Raw genomic sequence first — 10,642 nt, forward strand, 5'->3', positions numbered from 1 at the left:
ATGAATCAATACTACTTTTTCAAACCAAGTACAGTGCAGGTACTTACAGTTGAGTACTTGCCAATACTGAGTACTGATACGAGTATTAAATACTGCATTTACGTTTATTACAATCAGTGGAACCTCTAATTGCAGCAATAATTAGTTCCAGTATTTCACTTTAAGGTTTAAATTTTTTGTATTGAACACACTATTTTCATTTTTTTTTTTTTTTTAAAGTTCATAAAATATGTCCAGCTTCAAATAATTTACAAAATAAAAACATTCATCACAGGTCCTGCCAGTAACGGCTAAAACTGAAAAATAACCAACCTGTGGATGTCTCCTGTCTCTGAGGGATGTGAATGGTGGATATTTTAGTTTTGGAGATGAGTGTTTTTCTGGACTGGAATTGAACAGAGAATGGAAGTAAACCTAAATGTTTTTTATGTGAGATGTTCATGTGTGGAGGAGTTACACTGTGAAGAACAGAGCGAGGTTTTAAACCTTCTTCTTGTTTGAGGCGGAGCAGAGAGAGATCCTGGAGAGTGGAGAGCAGTTTCATCCACCAGGTGCAGTGGTGGAGCCAGAGGGTGGCCAAGGGTGGCCTTGGCCCCCCACAGATTCATCTTAACCATTTGATGAAACGTTACTTTTAAGTAAGGTCAGAACAGATGTTGGTACATCAGTCCGTCCATTTTCTTTACTCGCTTTGTTACATTCAGGGTCACAGGGAGCTGGTGTCTTCTGTAAGAGAGGCAGGGGACACCCTGGACAGTGTCCAGTCCATCACAGGGACACATAGAGACAAACACTCTCACTTACACCTAGGGACATTTTAGAGTTACTCATGAACCTAATGTGTTTTTGATCTGTGGGGAGAGCATGTAAACTCCACACAGAGAGGCCAGGCCAGGAGGCGAACCTGTGACTCACTGAGAGACAATCACTGTAACCACTGCACCACTGCAAATACAAGATGATCATCTGTCCATTGCTCTGTTTATAAAGCACTTTAAACCAAGCGAAGCGTCGCAGTGGAGCACAGAACAATAAATAAAGGGCATTCTATAAAAACCATAATAAGAACCACAACTTTGACCTCAGCTCCACTTCAGATGGGCCAGAGATCCTTTAATTTTTCTACATTGTAACTCTCAGCAATAATAATAATAATCTTTGTTTCTGAACAGCTACTGAGTGCACTTGGTTACCACGTGCTGGTTCCTGACTACAGAGGTACGGCACATTCCTTACTTCCACCTCTCTCTTTCATTGAACACGTTTTGAAGCCACACGGCTCCTGACACTGTGGTCCAGCGTCTTTGTGGCTCATTTTCTGTGCGGTGGTTCAAAGACAGCAGCTTCGGGTGGTTCTTGTGTCCTCGGAGTGGCTGCCCTCTGGTGGCAGCAAAGAGTCGCTCTGAGGTTTCTCAGTGAGCTCAAGCTGATGTGAGGAACTCTGGCAGGTTTCGGAGACTCCACGGGGGAGCCGACTCTGTCCGGTCTGTCTGCGGACGCCGTTTATCTGTACAACTGGGTGAAGGCCCGCTGTGGAGACAGCCTGCTGGTGCTCTGGGGCCACTCCCTCGGCACCGGGTCAGTTAACAGACACACAAGTCCAAGTTTCTAAACGACTGTTTGACTTTAATTTAATGTCACTTGGAACAAAAACAAGCAACTGTTTGAGTTCAAACATGTTTTAGTTGTTTCAAGAAGAAACCAGTCTGTGGAGCGTTTGTAACGAAAACTGATCAAATTAAGCAACAGTTTGTTCTAAGACTCAACGTAACAAAGATGAATTTTTCTTTACAGAGTATCCATGATGACGACAGTCAAGCTGCTTGAGCAAGGTAAGTTTTATTTATCTGGTCAAAGCAAATCAGTGGATGGTGTTTCTGTCTTTATGGGATATTTCTGTCATTTTGGTGTAAGATTTTATGGAAAAGTTATAAAGAATCAATATCTTACTTGTTGTAGATACATTTGTGGACAATCTCCGTTTGGAGAAACAGTTTAGTTGTGACAGTACTGACGAGCTAACGGCTAAAGTCACGTTGAAGTCGCTTTGAAGTCGCGATGAAGTCGTGTTGAAGTCACGTTGAAGTCACGTTGAAGTCGCGTTGAAGTCGTGTTGAAGTCGCGTTGAAGTCGCGTTGAAGTCGCGTTGAAGTCACGTTGAAGTCGCGTTGAAGTCGCGTTGAAGTCACGTTGAAGTCGTGTTGAAGTCACGTTGAAGTCGTGTTGAAGTCACGTTGAAGTCGCGTTGAAGTCGTGTTGAAGTCGTGTTGAAGTCACGTTGAAGTCGCGTTGAAGTCGCGTTGAAGTCGTGTTGAAGTCACGTTGAAGTCGCGTTGAAGTCGCGTTGAAGTCGCGTTGAAGTCACGTTGAAGTCGCGTTGAAGTCGTGTTGAAGTCATGTTGAAGAGGCGTGGATCTCCAAATCAGTTCACACAGAAAGTGCTTAGATCACAGCAGACAAGTACTCAAGTGTTCACGTGTGTCACTGTGGAGGCCCCTGAAGAAGAGAGCAGCCGGAACAACAATCTGGTGCAGTTGTTTTCTGTTGGTGCTTTTTGGACTCAGCACTTTCTTCTCTACCTTCTGACAAGTGTAAGCTGCTGTAGTTTATTGTAAATGATTATAAAGTGGAAACTACGGTTACAGGTGAGCTCAGCTTTACTGCCAGAATCCAGAACCAGAATAGAAAGATCCCGACTAACAGGTTTATCAGTCAAGAGGTTTAAAAGCTCAGTCATCCAGGTAAATAAATTAACAAAAAAGGTTCAGTCATGTCATCTGGGCCAGTTTCTTTTTGGGAGAAACGTTTCTTCTTTCATCCAAAAGCACAAGAGGGCGGCGAAGATCTTCCTGAGGACACCAAGGGACAGAAAGCAAAAAGGATCAGTGAAGAGGATAATTCTTCCTTTAGTTTCACTCATTTCATCTTTGTAGGAATCACAAATGTTAACATTTGTCCCTTTCAGCTGCACGTTAGCCGGTCCTGTTTACCTCCAAATCAAAGTAAAACCTGAAACAGACTTTCAGTTTGACCTTGTTATTCTGAGAAGACATCTTCTTGAGAACTCTTGGTGAGGCCATATTGGACATGTGTTTGATGTGTTCATTACAGCAATGTTTGATCTGAGCAGTTCACTCGTTTGCACGCACGATGTTTCAGATTGTTCAGAGGTCACGATCTTCGGCTAACCAGGAATATTCTTGATGTTTTGTGCAATTGTTGTCACCTGCACATTAAAAACTAGGTGGGTTGACTATGACAAGAGCGCACGGCTGTGAAGCAGTCGGCACAACGAAACAACAAAAACACGTGCCAACCATCCCGGTTGTTTGAGACAATTCATATTTGTGTGCTCCAACAGATGTGCCACATTCACACGGCTCTAACTTTCTACTGCACAATAAATGAATAAAAACGACCTAACCCCCAAACCAGAAGAAACACATCTGTTTACAGGTCCCTCTTGTAAATGAGTCCTCGTGGCTCAGTGAGGCTAACCTGTACAAATAAAGGTTGAATGAAAAAAAAAAAGACTTCATCAGTTTGAGGCCTGCCACCTAGATCTATCTATAAATAGCACCTCATTGATGTGTTTCATGCCCTTTCCCCCTGTTTGCACGTGTACAGCCAGTTTCTGGGAACTCCAGGTTGGCTTGAAGCACGTCAAGGAGGTGCTGTTTATAGACAGATGTTGGTGGCAGGCCTCAGACTGATGGAGTATTTTGGATGAAAGATGAAACGTTTCTCCCAAAAAGAAACTGTCCAGATGACACGATTTAACCTTTTTTGTTGAATTTGGAGAATGTTTTGGCTTAAAATGCCCACCCCCAGTAAGAACCACGCAATGAGAATTTGATATAAAGATCTAAGGAATGGCGCTGGTGTGAACCACGATGGGACTGTGAGGACTGGTGCTGATTTAAGACGACAGCGATCCACTGCAGCGTTGGCTCATCAAGCAGAGACTGTTTACCCGTTTCATCTTTCAGGTGTGGTGCCTGATGGGGTCGTTTTGGAGGGAGCATTCAACGCTGATCGACAGTCTTTTCCGGCTCATCCCTTTCAATGGGTAATATGGATTCACCGGGAACTTTTACTTTTACTACATCTGCTTCATGTGCCTGCTACTAAATCCAGTGGGTCCCCTACCATCACCCAAGGAGAACGCCCCGCCCTGTAAACAAAATCTAGCACCCTACCTACCAATACAGAAAATCCCATGACTTCTTCTGGACAGGGGATAGAGGATGTAGCCACAGGATAAGTGACTTCGACCTAGCATTAGTAACGGAGCGTTCCACCCCCCCAGCCAACAAGCATCCAGTAATGTCGGGGAAACACTGACATCCCTCTTAAAGATGTTTTGTGTCTTTGTGTTTAAAGTACTACTGGAAGTTTCCAGGCATGGGGTACTTGTTCCCAGAGCCGTGGGCCGAAAACAAGTTTGACATATCTACAGAACAACTGTGAGTTAGTGTCAAATATTAACTGGAGGACATTATCAAAACTGATTCAAAATAATAGTGTTGGTGCAAATTAGAAATAACTTTTAAACAAGTGCTTTCTTTTTTGTTGTTTTTGTGCAGGTTGAAGAAAATGAGAAGCCCAATACTTCTACTTCATTCTGAAGATGATCACCTTGTTCCCATTGAAATAGCTCGACAGGTAAAAATGCTCTTCCTTTCATGAAGATGAAGCGACTTCGTCTTCACAGCCGTAACAAAGACTTGACTGCTTGTCTTTGTTTTCCTGTCCCAGACCTACGAAGTAGCGGCAAAAGCCCAGAGTAAAGAGAAAGTCAAGCTGGTTACGTTTGACGGTTCTCATGGATATCTCCACAACGGCTTGTATCGAGACCCCAAGACGCCGGGCGTTTTGAAGTGAGACACTACTGATCTGTGTATTTTTATCAAACCGTCACAGTTTGGGTCGTGTGCAAATGAAGAGAAGAGAGCACAGTTTTTATACACCAATTGAACGTTTTATGGTGAAGTCTGTTCAGAAATGTTCTCTTGTCCCACCCATAACTTCTGATCCACTCATTTTATTGAAACGTAGACATATCATCACTAGAGTATCGCCTACTCTTGATTCAACAATAATTTCACAGCGAACAGTTCTACTTTGTTCTTCAACACTTGCAGGTACTGTAAGTCATCAGAGATATCCTCTAAATCGCTTGAACTTTCTTCACTGAAATCGTCCACTAGCATACTCCATCAGAAATTCACTCCTTCCTGTGACTCGTCCCGGTCTTTACGTCATCAGACTTCAGCAATCATCGACCGTGTGCTCGGGTGTTTCCGTAACTTGTTTGTTATATTGTCATTTTTTTACATTTGCCTGGCCCGAATGTGGGGAAAGAAAAAACATTGTATTGTATTACAGTGATTACCTGTTCAGGGCACTTGGGATTATCATGTTTGGAGTTGGACTTACAGATCAGCTGAGTGGAATGTTTTGGTTTGCAGACCATTATAACGATTAACATTGTTAAACATGCCACCAGGCAGTAATCTACCACCTAAGCTTGAACAGCTCACTAGCGTTCACCAAGCTGAGAACCTTAGTACAAGTATTTAACTTTCCATCCATCCATTATCTTGTTCTGGAGTCACATCTCAGGGGAAGAAGCTTAAGCAGAAAGATCCAGACATGTCTTTCCACAGCCACCTCCTCCAACTCTTCTGGGAGGACTCTAAATGTGTTCCCAGATCAGCTGAAAGACAGTCTCTCTAACGGGTTCTGGGTCTTTCCCGGGTCTCCTTCCAGTCGGACATGCCTGAAGCACCTGCCTAGGGAGGCGCCATGGGGAAATCCTTACCATGTGTCTGAACCACCTCAACTGGCTCCTCTCGAAGTGGAGGAGCAGCGGCTCGCTCGTAAACAAAACCCCAAGATAACTGACTCCTCCACTTGAGGCAGGACCTTACCCCCAACCTGGAAAGAGCAATCCAACCTTTTCCGACGGATGACCTTGGCCTCAGATTTGGAGGTGCTGATCCTCATTCCAGCCACTTCACACTCTGTTGTCAACTGCTCCAGTGAGAGCTGAAGATCATGGCACCAACAGGACCACATCATCTGCAAATAGCAGAGATGGAAGCTTGAGGCCATCAAACCAGACTCCCTCTGTCCCCTGGCTGCACAGATAAATTCTGTCAAAAAAAAAGAACAGAATCTGTGACAACGGGCAGCCCTGGTGGACTCCACCTCTCACACTTACAGTAAGGGGTCTGATTAACTGCTGGCAATGAGAACTAAACTCCCACACCACTTGTAGAGGGACTGAATGGACCGTAGCAGATGACCCCCAATCCCATACTCACAAAGAACCCCCCACAGTGTACCTCAAGGAACTTGGTTCAGTTGCCTTCTCCAATGGGCAACTCCCAAGACCTTTGAGGGTGCTAGTGAGGGTAAAGAGCTGGTTCAGTGTTCCATGACCAGGACGGAAACTGCATTGTTCCTCCCAAATCTGATGTTCAGCCATTGATTGGACTCCCTTCTCCAGTACCCCTGAATGGACCTTACAACCCTGTGAAGGAAACTCATTTCAGCTGCTTCTATCCAGGATCTCATTCTTTCGGTCATGATCTAAATCTCATGACCACAGGTGGTGAGGGTTGGAACATAGATGTACCAGTAAATCAAGAGGTTTGCCTTTTTGACTCGACTCTTTCACTTCTGGACTTCTTCACCACGACTGACCGAAGCAATGCCCTCTTTACTGAGGATGAGGTCCTTATCTGTGGTTCCATCTCCTGCTCCATCCTACCATCACGCAGGAACAAGATGCCCAGATCCCTGAACGTCTCCACCTGAGGCACAGTCTCAAACCAAACTGACCCTAAAACTGAACAGAGTTGTGTGTTCTGTTCACCCCTACATTACACTGTAGTCTGTTCACGTTCATCTGTGTTTGGTTGTCTGTGATGATGTTTTGTTAAACTGTTCCTTCGTGTCTCCACAGGGATTTCGTGCAGTCCTTGTTACAGTGGAGAAACTCCTAGGACCCCTGAAAGACAGCGCTGCTTTAACCAACTGATCCACTTCAATCATGTGCTGCGATTTGTTGCCGAGATGATTGATTTTAAATAAATTGAACAAGTTGATTAAAATCTATGAGTTTTCAGAAATTCCTGTAAAATATTCTCTGTCCAGATCAAGTACCTTCCTACCCGTCTCTCTAATTACTGTTGCTGTAGTAGTCCAGTCATCTGGAAGCTCTTTCTTACCACCCAGAGCCTTTAACAGCTCCTCTCTGAACTTCTCACAACATTCTTCCTTCTTCATCTTCCACCATTTGGTCTTCTTCTCTGATTTGACTCTTCTTCTCTTCTTCACAACAACAGTCATTCTCCACACAACCATCCGATGCTGTCTGGCCACGCTCTCCCCTGCCACAACCTTACAGTCTCCAATCTCCCTCAGGTTTCCACTTCTACACAGAATGTAGTCGACCTGCGTACTCCTTCCTCCACTCTTATAGGTCACTCTATGCTCCTCCCTCTTTTGGAAATAGATGTTGACTACAGCCATTTCCATTCTCTGTTAAAATCCACCACCATCTGTCCTTCCTGGTTTCTTTCCTTGACACCAAACCTACCCATCACTTCCTCATCCTCTGTTTCCTTCACCAACATGTCCATTCAGGTCTGCTCCCATCACCACTCTCCTCCCTGGGAATCCAGATCTTTCCAAAATGTATCTTTCTCCTCCTCATCACATCCAACCTGTGGAGCATAACCACTGACAACATTTAGCATCAGACCTTCTACTTCTACCTTCAGGCACATCACCCTATCTGACACTCTTTTCACCTCTACTACATTCTTTGCCAACTCCTCCTTCAGGACCACCCCTACTCCATTGCTCTTTCTATCCACACCATGGTAAAACAGTTTGAACCCTGCTCCAATGCTGCGAACCTTGCTGCTCTTCCACTTGGTCTCTTGGACACATAAAACATCTACCTTCCTTCTCAGCATCATGTCAGCCAGCTCTCTACCTTTGCCTGTCATTGTCCCCACATTTAGAGTTGCAACCCTCAGTCCTACATTCTTCACGTTCCTCTTCTCCCTCTGTCTCCTGACACGTTTCCCTCCTCGTGGTCTTCAGCTAACAGTAGCACATATTCTGCCGACACCCTGATTGTCAACAGCACCGGTCGTGGTTGTTGTTAAGCCGGGCCTCGACCGACCCGGTATGGTGTTGTTTGAATAAACTTGCATGTTAATTTTGGCAAAAGTGTTTTATTTTGGATGGCCTTCCTGACACAACCTTCACCATTTATCTGGGCTTGTCACCAGATCCAGAGATCCGCTGGTTTTGCAGTGCAATAGTGAAGGGTTAGACAGAAGGAAAACTAGCAAAAGGATAGCTCAAAGCTAAAATTAGAAAAAGTTTAGCATAAAGCTAAAAATAGAAATATGTAAACTAACAGTGTCAACAAGCTAACTAGAATTTAAAAGTAGCAAAAGGCTAGCTAATATATACAAACAATATCAGAACACTTAAAGGTAAATATATTTCAAATTTACTGCTAGCTAAAAGTAGCTAAATGCTATCTAAAAGTAAAACAATATCTTGGCGTTAAGGTTAGATTTAAGTTAAAAGTAGCAAAAGGATAGTAAAATTCTGCAAAACTAGACACTAAAAGGGTTCGACATTAAAAATATTTCTACATTATTGCAAGCTATAAGTAGCAAAATACTAGCTAAATGTAATTAACAGCAAGCTAATAGCTAAGGTAGCCAAAAGGGGTAAAGGCTAAAAGTAGCAAAAGGTTAGCAAAAAGACATAACCTTAAAAATAGGTCAGTTGACTCAGTCAAAAAGTTACAAAACATTAACTAAGCTGAAGGTAGCACAATTAGGTCTAGCTAAAAGTAGCAAACAACTAGCTAAAATTTAAAAATAACATAAAACAACCTAAATTAAACCTGTAGTTGAAGCAGATGTCAAATTGATCAAAAAAGTAACTAAAAGAAATGAGTTTTTTATGGGCTAAATATTTGTAAAGTTAAATTTTTAAAGCATAAACGTGAACATTCTGATGTGTGAATTAAAATAGCACAAAGTAAAAAGAAGTAGATACTTTGCAAAAACCGTACAAAAAAAAAAATAAATAAATAAAGTGATGGCGACTCAGCGTTTTACATAAAAACTACAAAAGAATTTAAAGTTGGAAAAAGAATCATCGATGGGTGCTGTTTAAGGTCGTACAGCTGTGGCGTGTATCGTGCTCTCTGATAACAATAGTTAAAGTTGTGCCACCTTAAAAACCACAAGCGCCTCCCTCTCCGCGAGTTTAGAGCGAAGTTTGACCAAAGTTCAAAAATGTCCGGGGCTGGACACCTGGGTTTACTTTGCAGCACGTTCTAGTTTTGGAGTTTTATATTGACGTTGAGCATGAAGAGGAGGATCGTGAAACATCCGTCCTGTGACAGCAGAGAAACCCGGAGGGCTGCGAGGGAGAAGCAGGAAGGGACGCTGTGAGTTGTCTTATAACGGTGCTAGGCTAATGCTAACTTTGTTTTGGTTTTGTTTGTTGTTGTTTGTTTTTTGAGGGAGAGAAATAATTTTATTAAGAGACAATTGATAGGGCAAGAAAACTTGCACAAAATAAATAAAAATAATAATCATCAGTTGATCAGTGTCCCATCACAACTATAAACTCAAAGTTACAAAATAAAACATTATTTCAGTTGACAAATCTCAGCAGAGTCTCCAGAGTTGTGAAGACAAAGTCCAGCATGGAGCGGCTGAGTGAAGGTCTGGACTCTGTGGAGGAGAGTCCTGGTTTCAGAGACTCTGTGGAAGGACAGAAGACCTGCTCTGTGGTCCAGGTACACTCTGATCCTGGAGGAACCAGGACCTGAGATGGAGGTTTGGATGTTGTTGTGCCAGAATGTAAAACTGTCTTTATCGTACCATAAAGCCCAAAACAACAAAGTCCATGCTCAATAATCCAGGTGTACAATCCAACATTTTTCAGTCAGGTCATCTGGACAGTTTCTTTTTTTGTGCTGAAACGTTTCACCTTCGATCCAGAAGGCTTCATCAGTCAAGGAAACACAACAAAACTGATTCTTCCCCAACAGCTTACTCCAAAGTGGAACAAACCAGTTCTGCTTGTGATAAGATGGTCTCTTTGGTACGCCCCTCCTCCATTGCCGGCCCTCTTCCTTGTTGACAGTCTTGTCATCAAGGGGATAAAGCCCAAGATTTGTCATTCCTTCCAAAGACAGACGGACCTCCTGTTCTGCTGATCTTCTTGTATGAGACTGCTACAGCAGCTCCTCCTCCTCTCCTCCACCTGCCAGTAACAACGACCAGTCAGACTCTGTCTGCTCAGAACCTGAGAGTATCTAATGAAGCTGTCTGGATGAGCAGAATAAAACTGAGCTGGAAATATTCTTGTAACTTTTCTGTTCTCTGACAGTAACAGGTTTTTATTTGTTGTTTGGATCCAGTGTGATGTCACATGAACATCTGAAGAACCCAGCTCTGCTCTCTGGTTCTGGTTCTGGTTCTGGTTCTGACAGTAAAACGTCCACCTCCGAGACAATCAGTGAGACGTTTGTCCATGTGTCTCAGGGTGTCCTGTAGTTTGTCTCTGAGCTCCTCCACAGCTGCTG

The 10,642-nt window shown here is 43.3% G+C and overlaps 1 protein-coding gene across 1 annotated transcript in view; it reads left to right on the forward strand.

Annotated features, from left to right (window-relative positions):
• Positions 1–10,642, forward strand: part of LOC119417435 (lysophosphatidylserine lipase ABHD12) — a gene marked incomplete in the record, with an annotated part of 25,076 nt that overhangs the window by 1,428 nt on the left and 13,006 nt on the right.

The sequence above is a fragment of the Nematolebias whitei genome, chromosome 1 (assembly GCF_014905685.2).
Source record: "Nematolebias whitei isolate Nwh7 chromosome 1, NemWhi1, whole genome shotgun sequence".
Taxonomy (NCBI): Eukaryota; Metazoa; Chordata; class Actinopteri; order Cyprinodontiformes; family Rivulidae; genus Nematolebias; species Nematolebias whitei.